Source organism: Crotalus tigris, unplaced genomic scaffold, assembly GCF_016545835.1.
Source record: "Crotalus tigris isolate CLP2741 ecotype Arizona unplaced genomic scaffold, ASM1654583v1 scf7180000024437.13266115, whole genome shotgun sequence".
NCBI lineage: Eukaryota > Metazoa > Chordata > Lepidosauria > Squamata > Viperidae > Crotalus > Crotalus tigris.
Window position 1 is genome coordinate 4,126,158 of NW_024100606.1, and position 16,663 is coordinate 4,142,820.

The following is a 16,663-nucleotide window of genomic DNA, read 5'->3' on the forward strand; positions in this document are numbered from 1 at the left end:
ATCCGAGCAACCACATCTCCAACATTTAGGCTGCAGGTTTGGATACATACAAGACATTTTTTGTGGATCAAGGTGCCATCTATAAAACATTTTATAAAAGTTTTCCCATAAGTTTTGGGCTTGCGTGAATTTAACATTCCTCACCCAAATAATCTCCCAAGTATCTAATAAAATTGGTTCATCAAAATTTTGTGCCCACTTAACCATACAATCTTTAACTAATTCTGCTTCTGAGTCCAATTCCACCAAGACACCATAAATTCTTTTAATGTGGGTTCGACTTTGATCTCTAATTTGTTTTAACAAATTCTCATCCTCTCTAAGCAAGCCCACCTTATAATCTATCTTCCACCTTTCCAATAGTTGTCTATACTGAAACCATGAATAAATAATATTTTCTTGTGCTAATTCGTCCATAGATTTTAATTGCCAATTTTTACCATCCCGCTTAAGTAATTGTGTATAAGAAGTAATATCCATCTTAACTCCTCTCCTTATTCCTTCTATTACATGCCATGGAATAGCCCATAATGGAATTCTTGAATCACTTCTATAGTATTTCTTCCAAACCCGAAGTAAAGAAATTCTTAAGATATGAGATCTAAAGACCCTCTCAACCTTTTTATTATAAATTAAATAGGCATGCCATCCAAAAAGTAAATCCCATCCCTCCAAAAGGAGTATATCTACATTTGTTAGATTACCCAATCACTAATTAATGTTAAGACCACAGCATAATACAATTTCAAATTCGGTACCTTAAGTCCACCTCTCTCTCGTATATCTTGTAAAATTTTAAGTTTTACTCTTGTTTTTTTCCCTGCCCAGATAAATTTATTGATACCTTTCTGCCACTCATCTAAATTTGCTTCTTTCTTTAAAATAGGTATCATTTGAAATAAAAAGAGAAATTTTGGCAGAACATTCATTTTAATCGCTGCTATTCTCCCCAAAAGGGACAATTGCAGTTTTTTCCAATTATCCAAATCTTTTTGTATTCTAACCCACAGCGTTTCATAATTATTTTTATACAATTTTGAGTTGGAAGCAGATAAAATAACACCCAAATATTTTACCTTATTAACAACCTTAAAGCCTGTCAATCTAACCAATGTCTCCGTATCCAAATTGGTCATGTTCTTAGGCAATATTTTAGTCTTATTGTTATTAATTTTAAAACCTGAAACTTGTCCATATTGATTTATCAATTGTAATAACTCCATTACAGAATAAGTTGGTTAAGATAATGTAACAACTAGATCATCTGCAAAAGCCCTTAATTTATATTCTTTTTTGTTAATTTCTATTCCTTTTATCTTCGATGATTCCCGAATTTTAATCAATAAAATTTCCAAAGTTAACACAAACAGCAATGGAGACAATGGACAACCCTGTCTAGTTCCCTTTTCAATTGGGAATACCTCTGATAAACCTCCATTAACTATAAGTTGTGCCGTTTGTTTTTGATAAATAGCTCGAAGGGCCTGTAAAATTTTATCTCCAAAATTCATTTCCTCAACCAGTCTTAGCATAAATTGCCAATTTAATTGATCAAAAGCTTTTTCAGCATCTAAAAATATCAATCCTGCAGAAGTTTGATTGTTCTTATCTAAATATTCTATTAAATTAATAATTTGTCTGACATTATTTTTCATATACCTTCCAGTTATAAAACCAGTTTGGTCCATATGTATTAATTGGTTCAACACAACCATAAATCTGTTAGCTAAAATTTTCAAAAAAATCTTATAATCTACATTCAAGAGAGATATAGGTCTATAATTCTTTGGTAACGTAAGATCTTGGTCTTCTTTTGGAATCAAAGATATAAAAGCTCTGCCCCAAGACAAGGGACTCTCTAAACCCTGTAATATATTATTAAAAAGTTCCCTTAGAGGTTCTATCAGCTCATCTATCAAAGTCTTGTAATAAATTGATGTTAGTCCATCAGTACCAGTACCTAACTTTAATTCTTTAATTGCTGTCACAATTTCCTCCGTAGTAATTAATCTATTGATTTCTTGTTTCTGATCTTCTGTTAGTTTAGGAAAATGAGCATCTTGTAAATATTTACCTATATCTAAAGCCTGTACTTTCCTACCCATATATAATTTTTTATAATAATCTAAAAAAGATTTCTTAATCAAGTCCTTCTGAAATACCAATTTACCTTTATAATTTATTTTGTCTATAATTCTCAACTTCTGTTTCTTTCGCAATTGATAGGCTAGCCATCTCCCTGGCTTATTAGCATTACAAAATGTGTTATGTTTCATGTACAGTAAGTTAATTGCAGTCTGATCTGCCATTAACATATTAAATTGTGATTTAAGCAATTTTATAGATTCCTTAATCTTCTCATCTGTAGGGTTCAAAATTAAAACCTTTTCTTTTAATTTAATCTTATCTTCCAACTCCTTACATTTCTGCACCTGTTTCTGTCTATGAATCTTATTCATTTGCATCAAAACCCCATGCATATAAGCTTTACCTGCATCCCATACCATTGACATTGAAGTACCCTTATGCATATTTAAAACAAAATATTCCTTTAAATGCTCTTTAAGTTTCTGAACATTCATTTCTTGCCTAAACAAATTTTCATTCAACCTCCAAGATCTTCTCTCCTCTTTTTCAATAACCAATTCCATCCATACTGGACTATGATCTGTCAATGTCCTTGGGAATATCTTTACATTCTTTACTCTAAAGTATAAATCCGTTGTAATAAAAAAAAGTCAATTCTTGAAAAAGATTGATGTCTATCCGAAAAGAAAGTGAAGTCTCTCTCTTCCAGATTGTGTTCTCGCCAATAGTCTCGCAACTCCCAGTTCTCTTTCAAATCAAAAAAAGCCTTAGGTAATTTAGCCTGTTTAAAAGAAGTAGAAAGTCCTTTTTTGTCTCTACATGTGTCTAAAACTCCATTCCAATCTCCCATCAATATAACAGATCTGTAATCCAATAAAATCAATTTTTGATGCAACAACCTATAAAATTGTTCCTGTTGTTGGTTTGGTGCATACAAACCTACTATAAGTATTTTCTTACCATACAATCCCACTTCAATCATAACATATCTCCCTTGAGGATCAGAATCTACTAAACAAGCTGATAAATTTTGCTTAACATAAATAACTACACCCCCTTTCTTCCCAAGAGCAGAAGATACAAAATGAGATCCCAATCGAGCATTAACTAAATATTTTTGATCCTTAGAGATAATATGCATTTCCTGCAGACAAATAATGTCATTATTATGTTGCTTCAAATAGTGAAATATTTTCTTTCTCTTTTGAGGGGAATTAAGGCCATTAGCATTCCATGTCAGGAGCTTTACCATCTCCCTCATCCAAAAGCCTGGAGAAGACTGCTTGAAGATCTGCCATTGAAGATTGTACCGAAGATCTCTTAGGTCTTGCTCCTCCCACAGGCTCAGAAGCAGATTCTTGTAAAACTTCTTTGATATCTTTCTTCTGTTGTTCCTTTTCCTTACGTCTATGCGCTGCCTGAGTCATTCTTTGCTATTTCATCTCAACTTGTTGAAACCACTCAGCCTGTGATTTTCCAGCTTTCATCAACACAGCTTCTTCAGACTGCTGTTCAACCTCCTTCCCGTCAAAGACTTTAAGCATTATAGGTGGTGATGAGCATGCTCCTAGGACCGAAGTATAAAACTCATTTGCTTTAAAAAGAGTATTAAGTCTATAACGTGTCCCCGCAAGGCTCACCACTATTCCAGTTGGAATATCCCATCTGAATGGCATTTGCCTTTTTTTAAGTTCATCAGCCAGAAAAGCAAACTCTTTTCTTCTTCTTAAAATTTTAGATGGGATCTTCTTTAAAATTATAACATCTTGTGCAGCAATCTGAAACCTCTTGTTATAAAAAGCTTGTATAATTTCATTGCGCAGAGATCTTTTCCCAAAGTAAATTACCACATCTCTTGGCAGGTTTCTTTGCTTTGCAACCCAGGAATTAACTCTAAATATTTTTTCAGTTTCTCTAGATATTTCCTCTTTTTCTCTGTCCAAGATCACAGCAAAATCATTCACTACCATCTCTCTCAGGTCTTGTTGCATGTCCTCTCTCAAGCCCCTGATTCTTAAAGCAAACTCCATCTCTCTATATTGGGACATAACAATTTCATCTTGTGAAATTTCCACCTTTTTCTCCATTCCTTCAAACTTTTCCTCCAAAACCTCCACCTTGTCTGCGACTTCTTCAAGTCGAGAATCCAATTTTTCAACCACAGAAGTAAGTCCTTTTAAAGCCAAAACTATATCTTGTCTCAAAATACTATTATTCTCCACTAAAAGCTCTTTCATTTCACCTCTGATTTGAGATATAACATTTCCCATTATATCTTGCATATCTTTTACCGTTATTGGTTGCAGAGGGGGAGAAGATGGTGGTATAGGTTTAGGTTGTTGTGCTGGTAGTATCGCAGGAGAAGAAGCCACCTTCGGTACTGTAGAAGTTGCTTGACGCTTTGAAGCCATTTTCAAAAATTTATTTCTCCTTTCCTCCTTCTTAAGAAAAAAATACAAAAGATACAAAAAAAAATCCCTTAAAAAAGTAAAGAAAAAAGGGGGTTAAACAAAAAGGGAAAATAGTCCTCTTAAAACCCAAATCCACTTTCAAAAAATCATTATAAGTAATCAAATCTGTTCCGTTCCATTCCGGTCACTTAAAAAAAAAAAACCCTGCCGATCGCCATTTTACTTTCCCTTTCAGCAAAAAAAAAAAAAAGGGAATAAAAATAAATCTTTAAACTAAAAGTCCAAATAAAATAAAAAAAATAAAATCCTTTATTCAGCTCTGTCCGCTTTTAAAATAACTCACCAGATCTCTATAATCGCGGAGGTGGGAGCGGCGTCTCGCTTTGTCCCTAGAGACAAAGACAGCTGAGAAGCAGAGGCAATCTGAACTCCGTGGGAGCACTCTTTTCACCCCCCAAAAAAAATTCCTTGGGGGGTTTCAGAGGCTCTACCACTATTCAGATGATACTCCCCTCCCTCCCTTTGCCCGGGAAGGAGGTTCTGAACCGCAGAACAGCTGATGCCTGCTGTTCTTAGCGGTTTTAACACTTTCTCAGGAGGATGGCTACAAAGTAGCCGCCATCGCCAGCGCAAATCCACCGGAAGCCGCCCTTGCTTGTTGTTGTTGGAGTTTGAAATAAGCACAATAAAGAGCTGTTCCAGAAACATGAGTATTCTTCATTCGCCATCACTCCCATATTAGCATATTAATAATGCTAATATAATGTTATTGCTTTGTGAGCTCCAGGGGTTACCAGTCAGCTTCTGGGTGAAATCATCTTTTCAACCTTTTTCACAGACTGTACCACTTTTAGGACATGACAATATTCAAGTACCACCAGGTAGCAAAGTGTCAAAAACTTGATGACTAAAAAAAAAAGGGGGGGGGACTTTGGATGTTACTGATTAGATTCAGCCTCTTCTTCCTTCTCTCTTTTTCCTCCCTGTCCTATACAATCAGGATGAATCAACATTATTTGGATCCCATTGATTAAATAGTGTCACCTAATGGGACCCGGAAGCAAGACTTTTCTGCTACAACACTTAGTTATGCCAGAATGATGTTTTCCCAAAGATTCCTATGGTGTCCATCCTGACCCTGTTTAAATGTGTCCTTAAAATCTGACTTTTTTGTCCAGTCCTTGGACTAGAGCAGTGATGGCGAACCTTTTAGAGACCGAGTGCCCAAACTGCAATCCAAAACCCATTTATGTATTGTTGGGTGCCAGATGGGCGTGGCTCATTGGGTGGGTGTAGCTGTGGTGGTAACAGCAGGCTGGGTGGGACTAAAAAGTGCAATCAATCAATTCCAACTTTGCAAGATCTTTTTTTTCCCCGTGAGAAGTTGAAATTGACTGATTGAACCTTTTTTTTTTCGCAACCGGCGGCTGAGGCCTAAAGCGAAAAGATTTTATAAAACCCAGATGAAGACCTAGGACTGGGACAACGGCACGCGTACCCACAGAGAGCGCTCTGAGTGCCGCCTTTGGCACTCATGCCATAGGTTCGCCATCACTGGGCTAGAGTAATTGGCAAACTTCTTACTTTGGTGGATTAAGTGGTTTTCTTATGAACGTTTGTTTTGTATAATTTCTGCAATATTCTATTTTAATTTGTCTCATGATGTACACTGCCCAGAATTGGAATGAAGTCCAGTAGCCCATTAATAAAAACAAACATATAAACTCTCCCCTATCCTGTGGTCCTGAATATACATACTACTCAGGCTAGCCTAAGGCATTTAAATGTTCGTGGCAGGAGCAGATTTATTCTGCCTTGTGGAAAGCTGTTTATGTTGTGCTTTCAAGATCAGTCTTTCCACTAGGGAGAATGAAACTACTTCTGAATATAAAGTCTGAACTAGAATTCTTAGAGCTTAGCCGCAAACAGAACAACTCTTCTATGCTAGGATTAATTCCTGCTACTAAGAAAAAATTAAGCAGTTTCAGCTTTCATGATTCCTAGATAGCGAGAACATATTTATGAAAGGTAGTATGTTGTGGAAGATGACCTTCCAACTTTACTACTATTACTACTATTATCGTCATCATCATCATCATCATCATCATCATCATCATCATCAATAGGTATCAGGAAGGATATCCAGCCAATAACCTCTTGAGCTCCATTCAGTTACCCCGAATCCACCCTGATGCAAGGAATTACAGAATTGCTAAAAGAACAACAACTAAAAATGTTGTGGAAGCATGATAAATCTTCATCAAGAAAGTCTTATTAATTAAAATATCACACAAATGTGAAGGAAGCCCATACAGATAGATAAGATGTCATTTAAAACACAATTATTTAATGATTGAATAATCAGATAAATTAGTTTGAATTTGTTATTCATTCTGATTTATGTGCTTCTGTAATTCTGGATTGCCAGGAGCTAGTGATTAAGTGGCTTAACACAGGGGTCCCTAACCCCCGGTCTGTGGACTAGCACCGGTCCATGGCATGCCAGAAACTGGGCTGCGCAAAGAAGCAAAGCTCCATTTGCGGGATGCAAGCAGCATATGAAACCACACCCCTCCAGTCCATAGAGACATCTCTCTCTATGGAACCAGTCCTTGGTTTCCAAAAGGTTGGGGGCCACTGGCCTAGCACAATATAGCTTAACATATCCAGTTCCAGCTTCTGCAGGTGCATTGCTTCTCTATATGTGGAGTACATTCTGTTCAATCTTCATAGGCCTACCACAAAAATGGTGATTTTCAAATGCAGTGTTTTTCAACCTCAGCAATGTTAAATATATGGATTTTAACTCCCAAAAGTCCCCAGCCAGCATCGTAAAATTGCTGAAGTTGAGAAAAACACTATACTAGAACTATGAGATATCATTTCTTATTTTACATGTAACCAAGCATTGCTTCTTCTGACCTGAACTCCCAGTTTTGTTATAATACTTGTTCACATGCGTTAACAGTGTTATTTTCAATGGTGCATGAAAATTATAATTTATTACATATGTGGTGTCTGGGTTTGGGACACTAATAGCCACTGGAAGGAGCAGAAAATGATGTGAAGAACATTTGTAATGGAAAAAAAAGGACAGAAAGCAATATGTTGCAGACTTTTTGACACCTGGATCAGAAAAGTGGTCAGACAAAGTTGTGAAATAACCTTTCATTAAAGTGCAATTCTGTGACAGAAAAGAAGGAGAATATTTATTGCAGATGTCCATATTTCAGATAGTGGTTATATGAATTAGAACTCGCTACTGGGATACATTTTTAAACCCAATGCTCAATCTTAATAGAAAAATAGGATAAATGAATTGGAAGGAAACTTTGAGGTCTTTTAGTCCAACCCAATGGCTGTCCAGTCTCTTCTTAAGTCTCCAATAATGGAACACTGATAACTTTTGAAGGCAAGCCATTCCACTAATTAATTTTTCAAACTGTCAGGAAATTTTCCTTTATTTCTGGGTTGGATATCTCCTTGATTAATTTCCATCCATTGCTTCTTGTCCTGCCTTCAAGTGCTTTGGAGAAGTGCTTCTTTGTAACAGCCCCTTAGTTATTGAAAGACTTGCTATCATGTCACCACTAGGCCTTCTTTTCATTAGACAGACATACCCAATTCCTGCAATCATTCTTCATATGTTTTAGTTTCCAGTCCCCTAATCATCTTTGTTGCTCCCAAGACATCTGTATCTTGGGAAAGAGAGGCCTGGAAGACAAAAATTAATATAGTGTTTTTTTCTGTCTATAAGATGCATTCTTGTATAAGACGGCCCCCAATTTTCTAAACAAAAATTCAGAAATCAACATTTTAATTAAACAAACCACATCTTTAGTGGCAGTAAAACAAATGGCATGTCATCACATAAGGGAGGCGACTTCCTCCAATCAGATGGCGCTCTGCTGGCTTAGTCTCACCCACCCCCTCGGCCATCAATCACTGTACTGAGGCGGCTTCCTGGGGCCTCTTGTGGCTTCAGCCCAAGCTGTGCCGATGAAAAATGGGTCATAGAAGGTGGCTTTAGTAGGACCAGTGGCATCCTTGGGGCAACGCGACACTGCAGCACCAGGCGGCATCTTGGGCCGGCTTTCTCCCCATCCAGGCGGCATCTTGGGCCAGCGATATCCTCCTGCACCAGGTGGCATGGCAGCAGCATGTAAAGAACCACACAGGCATGTCCTGGGCTGCGGAAGTTACCATTATTTTTTTGTGTATAAGACACTGAACTTGTATAAGACTCACCTGATTTTTGAACAGGGTGTTTGCAGGAAAAAATAGCATCTTATACATGGAGAAATATGGTATATTGTGCAATTGTAACTAACTTGTATATGTACATCTGGAGTGGCAAATAAAGGCTTTAAAGGAAGGAAGCAAAATTTCTAGTAATCTTCAGTAGAAGAACTCTATTTCTAGGTTTAAAGTAAAGTAATGGATATTAGACACATCTACTGTCTGTGGTAGGGCTACATGGCTGATTTCCAAATATTATGCAGTCAGGAATCCAGATTCTGAAAAGGACTTAGATCAAGACCTCAATCATTTATTCAAAGTAATTCCTGTATAAAGGCTTGCTTCAAGGCCTTGTTGCTCTGGGGTGCTCCATTGAAATGGGGTCTTCTTCTGAAGAAGCTGAGTGAGGGGCGCAGTCAGGGAAGCAAAGCCGGGGATGAAAGTCCTATAGTAGTTGGCAAACCCAAGGAGTCGCTCAATGTGGGGGTTGCAAACTATGCAGGGATTTGACCTTGCTTGGTTTCATAGCAATGCCCACAGGAGAAATGTGATGTCCCAGGAAGTCAATGGTTGATTGATAAAATTGGCATTTCTCTAGTTTGGCATACAATTGATACTCCCAGAGCCATTGCAAGACCAGGCATAGATGCTGATGATGACTCTTCCATGAAGGGGAGTAGATTAGAATGTCAATCAGATAGATCATGACAAACTGATCCAACAGGTCTCGGAATATATTGTTCATGAAATGCTGTAAGATAGTGGGGGCATTGGTCAGTCCAAATGGCATGACAATGTACTCGAAGTGGCCATACCAGATACCAAACACTGTCTTCCATCCACATCACCGGGCCGGATTCTGACTAGATTGTAGGCTCTCCTCAAGTCCAATTTGGTAAAGACTTTGGCCTCCTGGAGCAGTTCCAGAAGTTCGGAAATGAGGGACAGAGGATATCTGTTGCACATGGTAATGGCATTCAGTTTGCGATAGTCACAACAGAGCTTCAGTTTCCCTAATTTCTTTTTCACGAACAGCACCGGCATGGCCAATGGCGAAGATGAGGGCCAGATAAAGCCCTGAGCCAGATTTTTTTCCAGGAAGTCCCATAACATGGCCTACTTGGGGTCAGACATGGAGTACAAACACCCCACTGGGAGAGGCATGTCAGGGATCAAGTCCTATGGGGCAGTTGTATGGCCTGTGTGGGAGCAATTGATCTGCCTCTTTCTCACTGAAGACATCTGCGAAATCTGCCAGTTCAGATGGCAGAGAAACCCCGGGGGACTCAGAACTGTCCTGAACAGACTTGTAAGGCGTGGTTCACACATTGTAAACTCGGGACGATGACAAAGTTCTGGGACCAGCAAATCTGAGGATTATGTGTCTGGAGCTAAGCCAAGACCACTGGGAAATGCAGGTCAGAGGTGATATAAAATTGAATGGCTTCTTTATGAGAGCTGATGGCCATACGCAATGGTTGTGTGGCAGCCTTATCAGCCCTGACAAGCAACCAGCCACCAGTGGTGTCCACTAGCACAGGTGGGGCCACTGGGCACTGAGGAACAGCTCATTTGGCCACCCATACAGCATCCATAAAGTTAGTGGTTGCCCCGGAATCGACCAAACTGTATACCAGGATCCTCTCTGGCCTACCAGGTAGAATCAAATATGCTGCCAGAATCAAGTGCCATGGGGGTCCGAGTGAAGTGTCTGATGGGTATCGATCTCTGTTGGTGGAGACCTGACCCAGGTCGGGCTCGGGGCATTCCCTGACAGATTATTTAGTTTTAGTGGGGCAGAACCATTAGACAATACTCCTCGTCACTTCTTGGCGCAAGAGGCAGCCGTATGCCCAGGTTCCCCACATTATAGACACAACCCTCCTGAACATCATCTATTCTTCTCCACCACTGAAAGGTGGGGTCTGGCAGCACCTATTTCCATTGGCTTTTCCTGCGTAGCCTGGTTCTCGTGTATGGCTGGAACTACCTGGGACTCTGGGCAGGCACAGTGACTCCACCACTGCAGTCAAGCATCAATCCATAAGCAGAGATGGACCAATGCATTGAGGGTCAGGGCGACATTGACGTGGACCAACTCATTCAACATTTCTTTCAACAAGCCATCCTGGAAAGCATCCATGATAGCAGCTTCATTCCAGGCCAAATCTTGACTCAGCAGCTAAACTTGCTGATGTATTCCTGTAAGGGGTGTCAGCCTGCATCAGAGCTTTCAGCTGTCAAGTAGCAGTCTGCATTTTGATTGGGTCCTTATACATGAGCTGAAGAAGGTCACAAATCATCCAACAACAGACTAGGCCGGACAAGCAGGGGTGTGGCCCACCAAGCTGCCGCACCTGAGAGAAGGCTGATCATAAACCCCATTTTATCCAGGTCAGTAGGGAAGGGATTGATTACCATCCAATTTATCTGGCACCACTACTGGGCATTTCTGATGGGGTTGTGGAGCAGCATTAGCTTGAAGCTTAGCAACCTACGCTGACAGTAATGCCACCTGTTGGGTGAGCTGGGCATTCTCTACATGTAGCTACTCCATATTAGTAGAGGGTCACAGAAAAATTGTTCTGACCCAGCCTTCACAAGTAATGAGAAACCACTTACTCATGAGTAAAACAAACCCCTTTTATTAAAACAGGGCAGGAACAATCTTGGTTCACGTTGGTTAGATGAAATCAAAAATAAAGAGTCACAAAGGAAAGTCTGACACAGGGAAAGAACAGTCTCTGTTCACTTGAGCCCTCCAGATAGAAAATCTTTCAAGAATTAAGCCAAGCAGAAACAGTCTCTGTTCACACCGGCTAAGGCAAATTCACTACTATTTACTTCCCAGCCATGGAGGGGCTGGCTACTGTCTACGTCTTCTTTTCCCTGAGTGCTGGCTTATTGCCTACCATTGCTTTCCTCTCCACTCTGCGCATACATGCATCTGGGACAGGCCCCATCTGTTCCTCCTCCTCACTCATCTCAGGCCCCGAAGACAGCTGCCTCTCTGCCTGGCGCAGACAGATGGCCCCGGCTCTGCATATGCCTCTGATTTCTCATCAGAGCCTTCCAAAGGCTCCCAAGTTGACCCAGGCTTCCCCTCCCCCTCCCCCTTATCTGATTCTGCTGCTAGCTCTGCTGGCAGCCGATGGAGCACAAGAAGATGTATCCTTTCCTGGACTGGGGGATATTGCTTATACTTTAGTACTTCCTAGTTGGAGTATTGCAATGCATTCTACATGGGGCTGCTCTTGAAGAGCATTCAGAAGCTGCAGCAGGTCTAGAGTACAATAGCATGGGCATTAGTCGGTACACAAGGATGTACCCACTAACGTAACACCACTGCTAAATAAAGTCCAAGTATGTTTTCAGGTGCAGTTCAAAATGTTAGTTATCCTTAAATGGCATGGAGTTAGGTTACTTGTGAGACCACTTACTTAGATAGTTTCTGCTCATCCTATTAGATCCAGAAAGGTGAGCATTTTCTCTGTTTCTTCAGTGAAGGAATGTCTCTAGTAGGGTTTAGAAATGTGACTTTTCTGCCATGGTACCTGCTTTATAGAACAGACATATGGTTGGTCTTCAAGAAAGCATCATAGACCTGGCTTTTTCCTATGGCACGGGTCAGGATGTTGATACAGTTAAATGGGGTAGTTGGTCAGTGAATATGAGTTTTATTGGGGCGTCAACATTAGTATTATTATTTTTACTATATTGGGTTTATATTTTGTTCATCACATGGTGTTCTGTAGATAGGCAGTTATCTAAATTATCCGAATGAATGAATGAATGAATGAATGAATGAATGAATGGCATAATAAGAAATACCTGATAAAGTGGGCAAAGTGGTATTTTCCAAAACAGTAAAATTGGCAGCTGTAAGAAATCAGTTCCCAGAACCAATGGAAAGTTGTAACGCATTCATTTGGGATTGAATCAGCAACATACAACTAGCAGAACCCACCTCCCTTATCAGGTTTAAATTGATGAAGCTGCCAATATTCCCACCCCCCAGATTTGGTACTCTTTCAAAAGAACACTAAACATGTTTTTTTGTTTTAGAGTCCAGTACTATATAAGATACCAACATGGTGGTTTTTCTAAGCAGCAAATAGGCAATATGCAGGCAGATGCCTCTGCAGAAGCCAGAGACTGGTCTTTCTGGCAATCAAGGCTATAAGGTCCAGAAGGGGAGAGTACAGGACGAGAAGCAGACTATAACAGCATCAAATAGTCATTTGGAATTGGGTGGATCTTATTAGCACCAATATCATCAGTGAAGCATTGGAGTTCATTCATATAGCAATTGTGTTGGGAGAAGGCAAAAAAAAAAAAAAGCTACTTTAAAACTGGAACAGCTGAATGGATGAAAAACTTGTAAAGATGAAACACCGGATGAAAGAAGAGATTAAGAAGATGGAAAACTCTGTAAAACAAGTATCTGGAGCTATAAAACAAATTCACAGCAAAGCAAAAATTCTGGAGAGTAAGAGTAAGGAGAAAGAGAATTAAACCATCTGCTATTACTGGAATTGAGAGAAAAGGGATTATGTTTGAGATTCAGAGCATCTCTTTTTTTTTTAGTTTCCCATCTCAGGATCAACAGACCTTGCTTAATTTTTTCAAGATCAATTGGATCAGTCAACCTTTTTTCCTTTCTGTTGAATTATATGCAATTCTCCAAGATTGCCTAAACAAGTCCCTGCTGTTTACTTGACAAGGTTTTTCAGAAGTGGTTTGCCACTGCCTCCTTCCTAGAGCTCAGTAACTCACCCCAGGTCTCTCAGCTGGCTTTGTGCTCAAAGTGGGATTAGACTTCACAGTCACCTGGTTTCTAGCAGCTGCTTTAACCACTACACCAAACTGGCTCTCTTGATCTACTGACAGTAAAATGCCAAGACAGAAATTACAGTGGCATAATGAACTCTTCACAGAGCTTTTGACCTACCATCCCATCCCACTTCACTCATATTATGACACCCATTTCCTTTTGTAATGATGAATCATTGCTATTATACATGTTTTCAACATATGGTAATTTACTTCCAAACTCATGCTTATATACAACTGATCCTAAGCAATCCCAGTTGATCCAGTAAAGCAGGGCTTTTCAACCAGTGGTACGGGTACCACCTGTGGTGCATTGGCACCTGGCAGGTGGTACGTGACCATCCTAGAAAAGTGGTAGCGGGGAAGGGGAATGAGCTAAACTGATGGCAGCACCGCACAAGCCTGAGCGAGAGACGGCTGGAGCTGCAGGGCTGTCAGGGCTCAGCGGAAGTGCCAGGATCAGCGCTTCTTCGGGACTGTCAGGGCTCAGTGGAAGCACCTGGATCAGCACTTCTTTGGGGCTGTCAGGGCTCAGTGGATATGCCAAGATCAGCGCCAGGCTCCAGCTGAGCTCGGCACTGCTCCTGGCGCATCTGCTGAGCCCAGAAGAAGTGCCAATCAGCTGGAATGTTGCAGCATCTCCAGGGTCTTGTGATTTACATTCAGATACTTGGCAACTGATTCATATTTATGACGGTCAGTCTTCCAGGGTCATGTGAAGTGACCAAAACCTGCTGCAATCACCCAGCAGACAGGGGGAATAAAAACCAAACACCCCCCTACCCCATCCCCGCTGCCAATCCTCAACAGAAATGCTCACAACAATGAAAACCTCGGACAGGAAGAAGAGCGCCATCAGGCGGGCAGGCGTCTTGCTCGGTTGTGGCTTGGGGGGGTACTTTTTTCAGTGCCATTGTAACTTCGAACAGTCACTAAGCGAACTGTTATAAGTCGAGGACTACCTGTACTTTATCACTTTTTTCCTTTTGGGGGGGGTATCATCAAGTTTTTGACACCTTGCTAGGTGACTGGTGGTACTTGGATGTTGCCATATCCTAAAAGTGGTACAGTGGGTGAAAAGGTTGAAAAGCCCTGCATAAAGTATATTCCTCCACATCCTAGGTTTTAAATCTGTTGCTTGCTATGCAATGCCTTACTTTGCAGAGCAAGTTGATACTCTGGATAAAATTGCTGGGAAAATAAAAATTAGAAAATCATTCCATGTAGCAGACTTGGGGGGAATGAGATAAAATTGGGAAAAGATACAATCTATTCTTTTGTGGCCCTAAGGAAAATACTTCTCTGGAAAGTTCAACTGTATTCTTAGGAATTATTGCTGATCAAGATTCCTATTTTTAAAATATTTAATGTATGTTTAATTTTTGAATTCAGATTTTAACTATTTTTTTGTTGTAAAATCATTTTGTTGTCACACGAGTGTGCAGTTCAGGTTAGTGTAATGTTTAATCTTATGCAAAATATTCTGCAAAATTCTGTGAAGAAGAAAGGATTTGGGGCAGTTAGCTAACCCTAACATTGAGTCTCATTTAAAATCCAACTTTAGAACTGCACAAGGTTTTTTTATATAACAAAAATAGATACAATTAGCCAGCTCCTAATGAAGGCTAGAACTACTTGAGAAAAAATGGACAAAAAATTAAAAGAAAAGCCTAAGGATATGTTTTTGCTTCTAGGACCATTTTGATCCATCTGGATTCATAATGTGAATTTCCCCAAGTTTTAAAACTGGGTTCCACAAATCATAAGGGAGCACCTAGATAACTTTGGGATGATTTCAAATGCTAAGCAGAATCAGAATAATAGCCATTTTTATGTCCAAACTTTTTTTAAAAAAATATTTTGACTGAAATATGGCTAGAAATATGATATATGAATATGATATATGAATATTTAAGTAATATTATTTCAGAATAAAGCAAAATGAAAAATTCTGTATTTTAAATTTTCATCAAATACTTTCCATTATTACTACTTTCTATATTGCAAATATAGCTTCTGAGTGTTTGGTTTACGCTTAGTCTGTTTTAGGAACCCAGTTATTGAATGTACAAATCATGGCTAAGTACGTGTGAACATAGCCAAATGTTAGTAAGTTTTGGTTAAGCAAACCATAACTTAATGGAATGTTGGAATCCAATCTTTCTATTTAAATTGTAACATTTTGGGTCTCACTGGGACCCCACTATACCCTTAATTATGATTTGCTTTCCATGACTGATAATTAGTATCAGTTGAGACCAGAATACTACATTTCCCACTATAAATCATGGTTTATTCCAGTGGTGGGATTCAAATATGTGAACAACCGCTTCTCTGTGTGAATGCCACTTAGAAACCGGTTCTGCCGATCTGATGCGAACTAGCTGAATCCCACCACTGGTCTATTCCCTCTTCCCCTTTTCCAAGTTCTTTTCCCCCTCAGGGGAAATAGAGAAATTAAGCATGCCTGAGCGAGAGGAATGCCTTCCCCCCCCTCCAGTTTTAAATGCAACATATTAACATCTGATTTTTATTCCTTTCTAGCCCTCGCGTTTTGTTTTGCTTTAAGTTGAATTTGTGTGAGAAGAAAAAAAAGTTAAAATTTATTTCAACTGCCTTGGCTTATCTCCGGGTAATTAATATCATTTACCGGCTTCTCATTGGGTAGGAGGAAGTTCATCCAACTGCATGCCAGAAGTTCCTGCCCACTAAGATTAGTGGGCGGGGAGAAAGAACGGGAATACCACTACCGATAATAAAAGAAGCGCAATGTTCCAGGGGGCCAAATTTGGGCAAAGTTGATGTGGTGTCCAGCTATCTGATTGGTTCTCTGGAGGAGCACTGACGATAATAGCCCCCTCTTACAGGCATGAGCTCAACAGAAGAGAAGATAAAACTTAGAGGGGCCCTCCAGTGACATCCCTGAGCTTCCTATCCCTGTGGCTGTCCGCCGAGGAAGCTGCTAGGGAAGGAAGGATATGAGAGGGGGAGGGGGAATTGCCGCTTCTTATTGGTCGTCTTTTTCTCTGCGGCATCCAATTGTGGGGAGGCCTGAGCGAGGTGTGTGTGTATGTGTGTGTGTGTGGGGGGGT

General features: G+C 39.9%; 1 protein-coding gene across 1 annotated transcript in view; it reads left to right on the forward strand.

Moving 5' to 3' along the window:
- The first annotated feature begins 16,298 nt into the window (after positions 1 to 16,298).
- Positions 16,299 to 16,663, forward strand: part of MEIOC (meiosis specific with coiled-coil domain) — a 30,315-nt gene continuing 29,950 nt past the window's right edge. Inside the window, exon 1 of the mRNA XM_039331557.1 lies at positions 16,299 to 16,631. The gene's annotated coding sequence lies outside the window, so the exon portion shown is untranslated. The remainder of the gene's footprint in view (positions 16,632 to 16,663) is intronic.